The following is a 14372-nucleotide window of genomic DNA, read 5'->3' as shown; positions in this document are numbered from 1 at the left end:
AAGACAACACCAAGGGTACAATAATTACACAGCATAATGTGGGTGCAGGTATAGACAAATAACTGATGGAACAAAGTAGAGAACCCAGACACTGATCTACATATATATGAGAACTTACTGTGTCATAAGCACTATGAAGGAATGGTGCTGTCAGTAAGTGGTATTGGGATGGGGGCAATTGGCTGTGTTACCCCATAGCACATACATACAAAAGTAAATTCTAGATGGATTGAATATATAAATATGAAAAGCAAAACCTTAAAAAATTTGAAAGAAAACATAGGATGTTTTAAAATCTGTTAAATTTCTTCATACATATGTCCATGCACATGTATGATTTTATGTAAATGTATAAATATTATCATATATGTGCTTTTTCCCTCAGTGCACTCTTCTTTTTGTCTCGAGGTGTCCTCCTTTCCTCTTGTCTCCTCTAAGTCTTTCCATCCCCCCAACCTCTACTTTAATCCATGTCAGCAACATTATATGTACCCTTCTCTGTTTTGCTTAGAGAATTATTTACATAGCCTCACAAATAAGAGATGCGGGGTTTTTGCTTAGTTTGCTTTCAAAATTAGGATCAAATTATTCATACTTTTCTGCATCTTCTGAACATGACCTTAAGATCAGTAAAGATTTCCTCATTTTTTTAGTTTTTTCCAATCAGCTTGTATTGTTTTTTCCCATCTTATCATTTTCTTAATGTCTTTTAGTTAAATTCGAAATTGTATGTTATAATTTTGCTTTGCAGCCTTGAGCATTTCCTTCTGAGGTGCTTTCCCTGTGTATTTCATGTGTATTTCAAGCAAAACTGAAGGAGCAAAATAGCAGCAGACTATCACAGACTCCAAAAAAGGGACTAGCAGTTACCGAAGGGGAGGGGAGGGATGGAGGGAGGGAGGGAGAAGGGGATTTTGGGGTATCATGATGGGATATTATTCTGCCTTTATTCTCTTTTTTCTTAGGGTGATTTTGTATTGGATTTGACTTGGAGAATTTTCTGCTCATTCTAATGTGAATTTAGTTTTCCTGGACTTTTACAAAGGAACTTGGTTCAGATAGCTTCTCTAACTTCATAGATCTCTCTCTCTTCTTTTCATGGTGGCTTGTTTCTGAGATGCCATCTTCATGTATTTTCCCCACTTCCATCTCGGCTTTATCTTCCCTTTTTCCTCCATTGTTCTGATCCTGTTCAATTTTGATTGCACTCCCACCAGTTTCTCCTCAGGGTGAGCCAGGACTTGGAAGGGAGCCCTGGCTCATCAGTTTTGAGAGTTCATTAAGAACTAGGCTGTACCACAAGTAATCTGAAGAGTTATTTTGAGATGTGAGAGAAAGAAGTGTTACTTAAGGACTCTTCTTCAATATTGGTTAAAGACCAGAAGTTAAAGCTATATATGCAGTTTTTGCTTCTACTAGCACCAGTATTGCTGAATGAAGGGATAAATGGTTCCTGGAAGGTATGCCAGGGATGTGTGTATTCATCTTCCAGCTGATAAATCCTGCTTCAAACAACAAATCTTACTTTGGGCCATGAGAAAAGTTGTATGGTAAAGATAACTGTCCCCATGGGAAAAATAAATATGTTCCTTTAAAAAAAAAACTTGTTTCCCATTATGTGTAAAACATATTTTACTTTTTTTCTAACAATCCTTGACTTAAGTAAGAGTTGTGTTCTTACAAACTTTACATAAGTAAATTATTTAATAGGGTGGAATCACTTCACAAACACATGATTTGGTCAGGGGGCTCTTCAGACAGTATGTATGCTAAAGATAATTTATGAGCATCCCAAATAATTTTCTTATGAATACAGGCAAAGGCTATTTTTTTAAAAGTAATTTTACTAGTTGTATGCAGTCTAATGGGTAACATGCATTCCCTTCTATGTAAAAATGAAACCATTTTTTTCTTATAGAAAAGAAAATGAAGAGAGAAAGCTGATGATGTTGTAAGCCTTAGCAGCCTTGATCTGAAGGTAAGCCTTATACTACTCTGTCAAAGAAAAGCAATTTTATTTCTGTGCTGTAAGAATATGAATGCTGATTTCTTTTGCATTTTTAAAGTGCAAAACTGAGTAATATTGGCTCTCATAGATAAATTGTTTTTTCTGCTCTAGTACTTTGTTAAAAATTAAGAGAAAACCTCCCATGAATGATTTTAGGTCATATCTAGTAATCACAAACTCAAATGCCTAAGAAGACCAGACATGTAGCTGCAAAGAAGGGAGGTATGGATATGAAATACTATGGAATACTATTCAGCCATAAGAAGAAAACAAATCCTACCATTTGCAGCATCATGGATGGAGCTAGAGGGTACTATGCTTAGTGAAATAAGTCACAGAGAAAGACAAATACCAAATGATTTTCCTCATTTCTGGAAAATTTTCTGCTCATTCTAATGTGAATTTAGTTTTCCTGAACTTCTACAAAGGAGCTTGGTTCAGATAGCTTCTCTAACTTCATAGATCTCTCTCTCTTCTTTTCATGGTGGCTTGTTTCTGAGATGCTATCTTCATGTGTATTTCAAGCAAAACTGAAGGAGCAAAATAGCAGCAGACTATCACAGACTCCAAAAAAGGGACTAGCAGTTACCGAAGGGGAGGGGAGGGATGGAGGGAGGGAGGGAGAAGGGGATTTTGGGGTATCATGATTGGTGCACATGGTGTGTATGGGGTTACGGGGAAGACAGTGTAGCTCAGAGAAAACAAATTGGGACTCTGTGGCATCTTATCACACTGTTGGACAGTGACTGCAACGGGGTATGTGGGGACTCGATGATAAGAGTGACTGTAATAACCACATTGTTTTTCTTGTGAAACCTTCATAAGTGTGTATCAATGATACCTTCATAAATAAATAAATTAAATAAATAAATAAAAAGCAGGTATGGTGAAAGTAGAGTGCCATGTCCTCCCTAGAAGAGGTAGCTGCTGCTGTGCTCCAGCTATTGCTGTGTGTGGCACTGTCAAAATAAAGGTTATTTTTATGTGAAATCTCCTGATTTTTAACTGTTGAACCATGCAAGCCAGACAACTTGCCTGCAAGTCAGTTATAGCCCGTGGGTTGACAGTTTGTGACCTACGATAAACTAAAACTCAGTGCACACTTAAAAATGATTATGTATCCTTTTGTGTAAAATTGTAGTTAAGTCCAAACACCTGGTATCTTTGAAATTGCTTATTCAATTTTTGTGATTTGGCAAATTTTATAGAGCCATCTTGGTTTTAAGGAATCTTTTTTAAACATTGTTATGAAGAAGTTACGTAGTTTTAAATAAGTTTTTTGAAATGTTTGACATGTTTAAGGATGACAGCTGCTACTGCTTTGAAGCTAAGTTATTTTCTAAAAATTAAATTTTTATAGGTGTGTCATCAACATTTTAGCAAATACAGGAGGCCGGATTGTATGCATGCATGTGTGTGTGGTTACAACATCTTTATAGAAGAATTATGTATTTCAAGTGTTGGGTTTTTTTCAAAACAGTTTTAGTTGCATTTTTAAAATTTGTATTTAAAGGAAGAAAATAGTGTGAAAGGACGACCTGGGTATTAAGATATGCTTCAAATCAAATACAAAAATAAGACAGTATTTGCAGTTTACCACAATAAAATCCATGGTCAAATGTACTTAAAGATCATCCTCCTTTTCTTCACCCCAGCTCCAGCAATTATCAGTGTACCATCAGATCCATCTCACATCATCTATCCACTCACCTACCCTACCCTAGATTAGTTTTAAGCAAATCCTAGACATTCTGTCATTTCATCTGTATCATCCAATTCAGTATTCACACATTTGGTTTTGTTCTTGTTCATCTTGTAAGTTTGATTGGAATTCATATAGGATCTATACACAGTGGCTGATTATATCTCTTAAGTATCTTTTAATCTATAGGTTTTCTCTCTAGCTCTTTGTCTTCTTGCAGTTTTTTTGTTGTTAAAGAAATCATGTCTTTTTTCCTATAGAGCTTTCAACAGCCTGGATATTCATGAATGTATCCCCCTGGTATCATTTTCTATGTTCCTCTATCCCTATATTTCAACTGATTGGTGGCTAGGTGTGGAGATTCTTTATATTGACTGTGTGCTTCACACGGGGTGGTATATGTCTTTTTGTGCTATTTTCAAAATTAGTTATCATTTCCTAGATGCATTTTTTCATTGGAGGTGGCAAAGCGGTGGTACTGTACTTTGTCAGCCCTTCTGTTTACTAACTGAAACATTTCAGTAAAAAGAAAATTCCTCTCATAACCATTTGGTTACTACGAAGTACTAACTTATACTAAAGGCAGAACAAGTGCTTGATTCATTCCTTTACCAGTTTTTAAAATCATGAATTTTATTTATTAACATTCTCTAATGAATTTCAGTAGGGCACAGGAAGTCAACATGTGACATACCTTAAATTTATACCATGTGAATTATGCCTAGTAAAGCAGGGGGGAAAAGGACATAGGAGCCACCCTGAAGTAGCACCCAGTGGCCAAAGATGTGATGATTTGATCATAGTAAGAATAATAATTGAAGTGGATCATGATACAACAAGTGTGTTGATACCCATGAGTTTATAAAATACTACGAATGAAAAAACCATATCTACTTTCTGGGGCTTGAAACCCATTGCAAGACACAGTGTGACCAAAGAAGATGACAGCAAACGTTCTTTTGGGGTGAAAAGGTTTATTACCCAGCTTCTGGGCCGAGCTTTCTATATAGTGCAATAATAGCTTATTCCATAAAGGTAGCCTAGCAACAGGCCAGTTACATCATCAGGTGGTTTAAGTTCCATGAGAATCCTGGCCATAAGAACCCCAACTGGCCCACACAGCGAACTTGCCAGGGGCTGAAAGCCTTTGACAAGACAAGTGGTGAAGTCCACAGTGTTCATTGACTACTAAGGAGAAAGAAAGGCTTCCCTTATGGGAGGGGTGCTTCAGCGGATTGCCCCTAGGAGGGGGCAGACAGTGGATTATCTGAGGGAAGCACAGGAGGAGGTGGCACAAGAACGCCAGATGTGGAGAACTAAGGTGAAGGTAAGAGCTTCTGAAGACTGAGCTAGCATTGCTGTGAGGCGCGGTAGAAAAGCTAAAGGTTGCAGCAGAGGAGGCACTCGGGGCAGGGGAGAGAAAGGTGCCATCAGCCCCGGAAACAGTGGAGCTGGGGAAGGATGAAGGGGTGGTGCCAGAGGCACTGACCCCTCCCGTATTGAAAGCACGCCTAGTAGTTGTAAGGAAAATCCCCAGCAGTTGAAAGTTCCTCTAGGAGAGGAGCAGTCCCCTCATGGAGCACTCTGTGCTCCACCCCTATAGTCAGGCGGAGCTGTTGGATTTGGGCTCCCGGTTTAGGCAGAAGCCCTGAGAGTCAATATCAGCTTGGCTCCTGCGTCTGTGGGACTTAGGGGTGGATGAAATTGTTCTGTTGGGATCAGAGATGGGAAAGCTAGCAGCGATTATGAAATGCACATCAGACCCCAGAGAATCACTCCCTCCTCGATTGGCTTATAGCTGCACTTCGTGCTGTGTGGCCCAATCAGGGTGATCTACCATCCTCTCCTGTTAGATGGCAGATGTATGCTGTGCTCCAACAGGTGTTATGAGAGCTAAGCATAAGAAATGCCATGTATAGTCCAGAGAATTATGGCCCATATGAAGAGATTTTCACTACTGGGTTGAGAAATACTGTGCTTCAAACACCTCCCACATCTGTCTTTGGGTCTCTAGTGGCCATTCTTTCCTCTCACTATGGCCAGCCATTAGCAAGGTAACGTGTACAGTAGCCGACTGAGGAGAGGTTGAAGCAATGAAAAAACGGAGAGAAATAAGGTCTTCTACTCACAAGAAGAACTTAAAGGATCTCATGAAGGTTACGAGGACCCAGATGTGGGTTGATTTAATACCGGCAGGAGCAGATGAAAGGAAATTAGATGGAAAGTCAAATTAGATCTTACTAGACCTATGGCAACATCTGAAAACAGAGCAGCAGTTCCAGCTATTAAGACCAAAGAGGCAGAGGTCAAAGCCAGAGCTACAAGTCTGAACTGTGTGTTTGCAAGACTTCCTGCTGGAGAGTGAGACAACCTCACTCAAGCCCACACAGGAAGACGATTGGGGAACATGGTTTGACTGAGGGGAAGGTCGACATATCTACCCTGAGGGACCAGGGGGAACAGGAGGCCACATGTTGAAATAGCTATCCATTGGTCCCCAGTGAAGTGAACAGACAATGTGTCCTGGCTCTGGCGGACACAGGGGCTGAATGTGCACTGATTCATGATAACCTTGAGCAGTTTTCCCGGGACCCCAGTATCATAGCCGGATATAGGGATAAGGCTGAGTGAAACAAGCCCAAATCCCTTTGGGAATAGGGTGTCTACCCCCAAAAGAGTATACTAGGTATATATCTCCTATCCCTGAGTATATTTTGGGGATTGATATCCTGCATTGTGTATGGTTGCAGACCACTGCAGGTGAGTTCAGACTGCTAGTATGTGTGGGGAAGGCAGTTCTGAGGGGACATGGTAGGCACCTTTCCATAGCTCTGCCTGTGCCTTGGCGGGTGACTAATACCAAACAATATAAACTGCCTGGAGGACATAAAAAGATTGGAGACACTATCCAGGAGCTGGAAAAGGTGGGTATTATAAAGCCCACCCATAGTCCTTTCAATTCCCCAGTGTGGCCAGTAAAAAAGCCAGATGGCTCCTGGCATGTGATTGTGGATTACAGAGAATTGAATAAAGTCATACCCCCTATGCATGCTGCTGTCCCCTCTATTGCAGGCCTGATGGATACCCTCAGCCATGAACTAGGAACATACCATTATGTGGTAGATCTTGCTAATGCCTTCTTTTCCATTGACATTGAGCAGGAAAGTCAGGAACAGTTTGCCTTCATGTAGGAAGGATGGCAATGGACTTTCACCATGCTTCCACAGGGATACCTCCAGAGCCCCACCATCTGTCACGGACTTGCAGCCCAAGACGTGACTACATGGGAGAAAGCGCCAGTGGTGCGGCTGTATCATTATATTGATGATGTCATGTTCACATCCAATTCTCTTTCAGATCTAGAAGGTGTAGCAGGTAAACTGCTGCAACATCTACAAGAGAAAGGATGGGCTGTGAACAGTACCAAGGTTCAGGGACCTGGTTTGTCTGTCAAATTCTTGGGCGTCATCTAGTTGGGTGAGACCCAAGTTATACCAGAAGCAGTTATAGATGAAGTACAGGGTTTTCCTACCCGCACAACTGTAGCATTGCTGCAGAAGTTTCTGGATCTTCTAGGCTACTGGAGAGTTTGTCCCGCACTTGGCACAAATTCTGAAGCCCTTATACCAGTTGGTATGAAAGGGCATCAGGTGGGACTAGGATGAGACTTGTGCATCTGCCTTTACTACAGCCAAATGGGCAGTCAAGGCTGTTCAGGCCTTGAGTGTGATAGACCCATCAAGGCTCTGTGAGCTGGGTGCACATGTGACTGAAGACGGTTAAAGCTGGGGTCTCTGGCAGCAGCTTTAAGGAACTCGCCAACCTATTGGATTCTGGTCACAACTCTGGAATGGGGAAGAGGTATGATACACTTTGATACAAAAAGAACTGGCTGCCATATATCATGCCTTGCTGGATGCAGAACCCATCACTGGAATGGCCCCAATAAAGTTAATTACCAACTATCCCATCTTGGCGTGGGTGTGAGACTAGACCCAAAAGCCAAGGAGTGGTTTGGCACAAACGCCCACACTGGCCAAATGGGGTGCTTACCTACAGCAATGTAGTGCCCTCTCTAATAGCCCCTTGAGTGAAGATTTCCCAATGGTTATTGAGGCCGGTTACATATACTAGTGAAAAGCAGGAAGAACTTCCTTTTGAATCCTTAGTAGCCAAAAGTCCTTATCGGGAGGGAAGGGCCCCTATACTCCAAGATGCATGGTACACAGACAGCTCCAGCCATGGGCAGCCCCCAAAATAGAGGGCCATAACTTTCCATCCTAAGACTGAGACAATATGGATGGAAGATGGTGAAGGGAAGAGCAGCCAGTAGGCAGAGCTGTGGGCTGCGTGGCTTGTGATCACCCAGGAGCCCTCCCTTATAGTTGTCTGCACTGACAGCTGGGATGCCTATCAGGGCTTGACCCTGTGGCTACCAACCTGGTATCATGCCACCTGTCTGGCTGTTCACCGACCCCTTTGGGGACAAGAATTGTGGCAAGACCTATGGGCCTGTGGTCAAACTAAAATAATTACAGTTTACCATGTGACAGGTCATTTGCCACTCGTGTCCCCAGGAAATGATGAAGCAGATAAATTGGCCCAGATACATTGGTTAGAAGGAAAGCCTGCCTCTGATGTAGCCCAGTGGTTACATCAATGTTTGTTGCATGCGGGGTAAAAGACAATGTGGCCTGTAGCCCGTCGGTGGGGCTTGTCTTTGACCTTTGAAGAAGTTAGTAGAGCCCGGCAGGAGTGTGCCGTATGCTCCAAAAGGACTTACACCAAGTTCCACAGCAACATTGGAAAATAACTAAGAGGGGTATACCCCTCGTCAGGTGGCAGATAGACTATATTGGGCCTCTGCCTGTGTCAGAAGGATATCAGTATGCCATGACTTGTGTGGACACGGCTACTGGACTTCTGGTTGCTTTTCCTACCCATTGTGCACACCAGCAGACAACCAAAAGAGGCCTGGAGTGACTCTCTGCCGCCTATGGCTGACCACAGGTAACTGAGCATAATCAGGACACCCATTTTACTGGACATACACTGCAAGAATGGGTGCCACAGCTGGGAATCAAATGCAAGTTTCATGTGCCATACAATGCTACCACAGGAGGCATGATAGAGAGGCACAGTGGCTTGTCAAAATCTGGACTAAAGTCAGATACCAATGGTCTGTGGGGATGGTCAGTCTGCTCATGTACCGTGCCATGGTGTTTGAACGAGAGACCCCTGAAAGGGAGACCTGAGTCCTGTAGACATGTTAACACATATGGCTGCCTCCCCTATACACCTGGAAGTACAAACCAAGGAAGAATCACAAAAGCTGAGGTTTGGCCACCAGAAAAATATCTTGCTGCCAGCACCAACTGCACTGAACCCTGGAGACTCCATTGAGTAGACCTGGCCTTGGACCTTTCGACACATGGACCAATGATGGCTGGCTCTCCTGGCATCTTGGGGACAAGGCCTGGAAGTTGGCCTCCTGTCTATTCCTGGAATAACCGCAGAGTGGCCCCAAAGGTTACAGTAGTATATCCTGAAAGGCCAGAAGGTAGGAGATTCTTACTGGGCAGTTTGTTTTATCATTATGGCCAGTGCGTGAACCTCCAGTAGCACTATATATAGACCCTTCAGTAACCCCCACAGGGAGAGGAGGAAAAGTATGGTACACTAGACCTGGATGGGATCCCCCTCCTGCTACAGTCCTATCACAGAATCACTCTCTTGCATGCATCCTACCTGATGGACAAGATTTGCCTATGTTGTTTTCATTAAAGCATGTGTCTTATCGCCCCTAAGGTCTTTGTGGATTGGGAACTTCCTCTTGCTTGATGATTATTATAATTTTTGTTATTAGGAACCTCCTCTGGCTTGAGGATTATTATAATTTTTGTAATCTGTGTCAAAATCTTGTTGTCTCTTAATTTTTGTTAACCTCTAAGTTGTTTTTATCCTCTGTTACTGTTGTGGAATCTGGTTACAGTGCCCCAGCTTTCTCGCACAGGGACCATTGCGGAAGATTGAGAGCATGTGGTTTGTAAGGCGAGAATCCTTGAGGGGGTGGTGTCTTGCCAATGGGTTTCTGCCCCGGGCAAGTTTGTTATGGATTCAGTGTGACCAAAGAAAATGACAGCAAAATGTTCTTTGGGGTGAAAGGGTTATGCCCGACTTTATTTCCAGGTGGCTGGTCAATCACTAGAATCTCATTTACTCAGAGCAAGTCTGTATGCAGCAAGCCAGTCTCTGCCTCTGGGCCTCTTTGTCCACACAGACGACCTCTAGGCCCCTCTGTCCTCAAAGCCATCCCTCTCAGCCATCCTCTGGGCCTCTCTGCACAGTTGTCCCACACAGCCATCCTGTGGGCCTCTGTCCTCAGTGCCACCACTCCAATCTCTGCTCTGTTCTCCTGCAGCCTTGCAGCCCTGCCACCGTGTTGCACGCAGACCACTGGGCGGAGCTCTTTATATAGAGTCAACAGCCATGTATTGCCCACAGGTGTGCAGTGAGCTAGTCAACCAGGGCCAGGTGAGAATCCTGGCCACAGGAACTCTCATTTTATCCACAGATGGAGTGTGGGGAAGTTGGGGTTCCTATGGCCAGGATCCTCACTGAACTTAAACCATCTGATGATGTAACTGGCCTGTTGTAAGGCTACCGCTTCCACACCTTTAGGCAATGAGCTTTTATTACACTATAGAGAGAGAGAGCTCCACCCAGTGCTCTGGGCGGAGACAGAAATGCTAGTGGTCGACCTCTGTGATAAACACTTTCCCCCCAAAGCATGTTACTACTGTCATTTCTTTGGTCACATTGAATCCATAGTGAACTTGCCAGGGTCTGAAACCCATTGGCAAGACAGACCCTCACCTCATATCTTAGAGGTTTGATAGACCTTCTTTTCTTCCAGGATAACAAGTTGCTCCAGGCTCACTTACACGTTTTTTTTCTGCTCCACACCTGAAACCAGTCATTTCTAAAAGCCCTGGTTTCCTTAGGAAATGGTAGAGGCTAAAATGGGCATTTTTATGTACACTCCTTGGATTGATCATTGTTTCTCATCCTGTTTTATGAGCAGAGCTAGGAAACATATGTAATTTTTTAAGATATAATAAATCATGAATTTATACTCTTTCAAATTCAAGGCTAAGGGTTTTTCACATAATCTTGTCAGTCTTATTATCTAGATCTCTTTCAACTGCACCAAAAATCTGGGTTCCTGGAGATACTGACTTAATTATTCACTTGATTTCCCCATGGGTCAAAGACAGCAGTCTACATTATTAGGAACCTCCTCTGGCTTGAGGATTATTATACTTTTTGTTATCTGTATCAAAATCTTGTTGTCTCTTAATTTTTGTTATTATCTTTAAGTTGTTGTTACTCTCTGTTGCTGTTTTGGAATCTGGTGACAGTGCTCCAGGTTTCTCGCACAGGGACCACTGTGGAAGATTGAGAGCATGTAGACTGTAAGGCGAGAATCGTGGAGTGGTGGAGTGTGGGGGAGTTCGGGTTCCTATGGCTAGGATCCTCACTGAACTTAAACCACCTGATTATGTAATTGGCCTGCTGCTTGTCTGCCACTTCCAGGCCTTCAGGCAATGAGCTATTATTGCACCATATAGAGAGCTCAGCCCAGTAATCTGGGCGGAGGCAGAAATGCTAGTGGTTGACCCACCTCCACGATAACAAGCCAGGTAATAAACACTTTCATCCTAAAGAATCATTCTACTGTCATTTCTTTGGTCTCACTGCATCCATAGCGAACTCGCTGGGGTCTGAAACCATTGGCCAGACAGATCTTAGAGGTTTGATAGACCTTCTTTACTTCCAAGATAACAATATACTCCAGGACCGCTTGCACTTTTTTTTTCTGCTCCACACCTGAAACCAGTCATTTCTAAAAGCCCTGGTTTCCTTAGGAAATGGTAGAGGCTAAAATCTGGGCATTTTTTATGCACACTCCTTGGATTGATCATTGTTTCTCATCCTGTTTTATGAGCAGAGCTAGGAAATACATGTAATTTTTTAAGATATAATAAATCATGAATTTATACTCTTTCAAATTCAAGGCTAAGGGTTTTCACATAAGTTTGTCACTCTTATTATCTAGATCTCTTTCAGCTACACCAAAAATCTGGGTTCCTGGAGATACTGACTAAATTATATACTTGATTTCCCCATGGGTCAAAGACAGCAGTCTACATTTCTATAAATTACTACTGCATTACTATAAATGTTACACTTACTGAAAACATTTTATGTGTTACTTGTCATTTTCTTTTGCTTTTTTACATATAGGTTATAGTAAGGATGTACAAATTACCATGTTTTCAAATTACTGAACGATTTCTTTTCTGTGTGTAATTATGACAACTCACTTAATTGCTTTTATGCTATAGAGACATTATTCTACTCCACATTTTCTGTTTGTTATAGTTTTCAATGGGGCACGTGACTTTTTTCTGTTACTTTTTAAGTGCAGTAAGTGTTTCTGTAATTTTAGGTAAGAGGAGTGAGTCAAATAGCCTGTTTTTCAGCTTTGTAACTCTGGAGTTCTCTCTTCTATTGTTTTCACAAAGTGATGTTTTAAAATACAACCCTCAGGCTGTCTGAGAGCTTTCCTTTTTTGACCCACCTCTCTTTTATCTGAACTTTTCCTTGTCTTTGTTTCTGTTATTCTGTTCTGCTCAATTTGGATCCTTTTCCTTAAAGTTTTTCTCAGAGCAATGTTAGTTTTGAGAGTTTATAGGGCCCAGACTGCTTCAGCACCAGAAGACCTTACTGCGTGGTGGTGTTCTTACTCTCAGCCTGAGAACTCAATCCTTGGAGTCCTTCCCAGGCTAGTCTCCTGTTTTCATGCCACTGAAGGGCCCTATGCTCAGGGCCACCAGAGAAGTCCAGTTGTCTTCTGTCTGCATCTTTGGGCACAAATGCTGACACCATGTAGGTCTCAGATCTGTCTGGTTTGTTGCTATTTGTTTAAAGATTTTGGGGGAAACACTGTCTCTTCATTTTGTTGTAGCTTGGCTTTTCTGTTTTGCTATGCTTTTTTAAAATTTTCTTTGAAGAGTACAGACCTGTTAAAGATTTAATTTACGTAATAATGAGTGAGCCAGCAGAATGATGAAGCTGGTCAAAGTGCTGTGGAAACACAGGAGTATTCTAGTCACTGAAGAGTGATGAAATAAGGTTGCTAAATTAGGTGCCAAGCAGAATAATGGCTTTATCTGCATATCTATCTGCAAAATGTATTTGCTGTGCTATCAGTTTTCTACAGAGTTAACATCTTGCATATGTAACCCTTACAGTTGTAAAAAAAACCCTAATAAATAACAGACAGTGAATGAAATAGAAGGTACATGGCCCTAGAAAATGAGGTAATCCTTTGAAAAGCATTCAGCCGTCCTTTTTGTCTGATTTCAGTTCTGGATATTTCTAATTCTTTCCTTTATCGCCCTTCTGACGTATGCTCTTTCACAGCTAATTTTGAAACACACAGTTTTTTTGTGAACATGTTTTTCTATTCTTTTTCTTTGTAGGTATGTTATTTTTTTCCCTATACCTTTCTTCTTATGAAAACTTTGTAGATTTCACTGTTCTTCTTTTCTATTGGTCATTGTTTTGTAAAATTAATTTGAGAAAGGACTGATTTGCTATATAAATCTTAAGGTAGTTATTATATTATAAACTAAGACTCATCAAATTGCCAAAGAGCGGGTTCTATTGTCCTTGAGAACTTCGGGACAGTAGTCATACATTAGCATATGCTATTGTTAACTTCTTAATTGGAGTATTATAGTCAGGAAGGAAATTCTTATAAAATTATGGTTGTATTCAACACAAGCCAAACTGCCAAGAGAATAATGCTATGATATATAATCTGCATTTCTTCCAAAATGAAGGAATGATGTACAGCGATTTTCAACAATGAACTTGAAATAATTATTTGATATCATCTTTGTATACTCACAACTTCACTAGGCTCTGGTGTAAATTCTTCTTTTATTCTTCTTTTTCTTAATTTCATGAATATTTATGGAGTACCCACAATTTTCCAGGTACTATATTTGACCTTAGAGATAAGACTATATAGAAACAGGAAACAATGACCCTCTAACAAATTCATACCTGCATAGCTTATAATACACTGTGCTGAAGTACCAATTGGTATTACAAGGACGAATGAGAGTGGCAGAAGACTTTTTGGAGGTCTTGATTTGGAGTTGGGTTTTTATGAAAGCAAACATGAACTGGAGAAAACCAACCCACCTACAAATACCAGGAGTTAAAATCAGTTACATGTGAGGAATGATAAACATATTATTGGAAAGAGTCAAAGAAATATATGAGGAAGAACTAAGGAATGAAGTTGTCAAAGGGTTAATTGGCCACTTACTTGAAAGCTATAAATGAGAGATTGAAGAATTTATTGGTCTCCTGTGAAAATCAACAGAAATTACATTCTGTATTCTTGAATTCACTTTCTGTAGTCCTGCTTTATTTACCTCCATATTTCAGTCACCTAACATGACATACACATAGTAGGTAGTCAGTAAATATTTGATGAATAAACAAATGAAGAAATATAGGTCAAATGAATGAAATGAGATTTTGGTCTTAGGGAAGCATGTAACAGTAATTGTCATGTAATGG

At 41.3% G+C, this 14372-nt stretch overlaps 1 protein-coding gene across 3 annotated transcripts in view; it reads left to right on the top strand.

Moving 5' to 3' along the window:
* The window catches only part of LOC118915912 (neuroepithelial cell-transforming gene 1 protein-like), a 65979-nt gene that overhangs the window by 25252 nt on the left and 26355 nt on the right, over window positions 1–14372 (top strand). For all 3 annotated transcript variants that reach the window (XM_057498242.1, XM_057498240.1, XM_057498241.1), the window contains one exon: window positions 1919–1978. The gene's annotated coding sequence lies outside the window, so the exon portion shown is untranslated. The remainder of the gene's footprint in view (window positions 1–1918; window positions 1979–14372) is intronic.

The sequence above is a fragment of the Manis pentadactyla genome, chromosome 3, assembly GCF_030020395.1.
Source record: "Manis pentadactyla isolate mManPen7 chromosome 3, mManPen7.hap1, whole genome shotgun sequence".
NCBI classification, from domain to species: domain Eukaryota; kingdom Metazoa; phylum Chordata; class Mammalia; order Pholidota; family Manidae; genus Manis; species Manis pentadactyla.
This window is presented reverse-complemented; position numbering and strand designations above follow the sequence as displayed.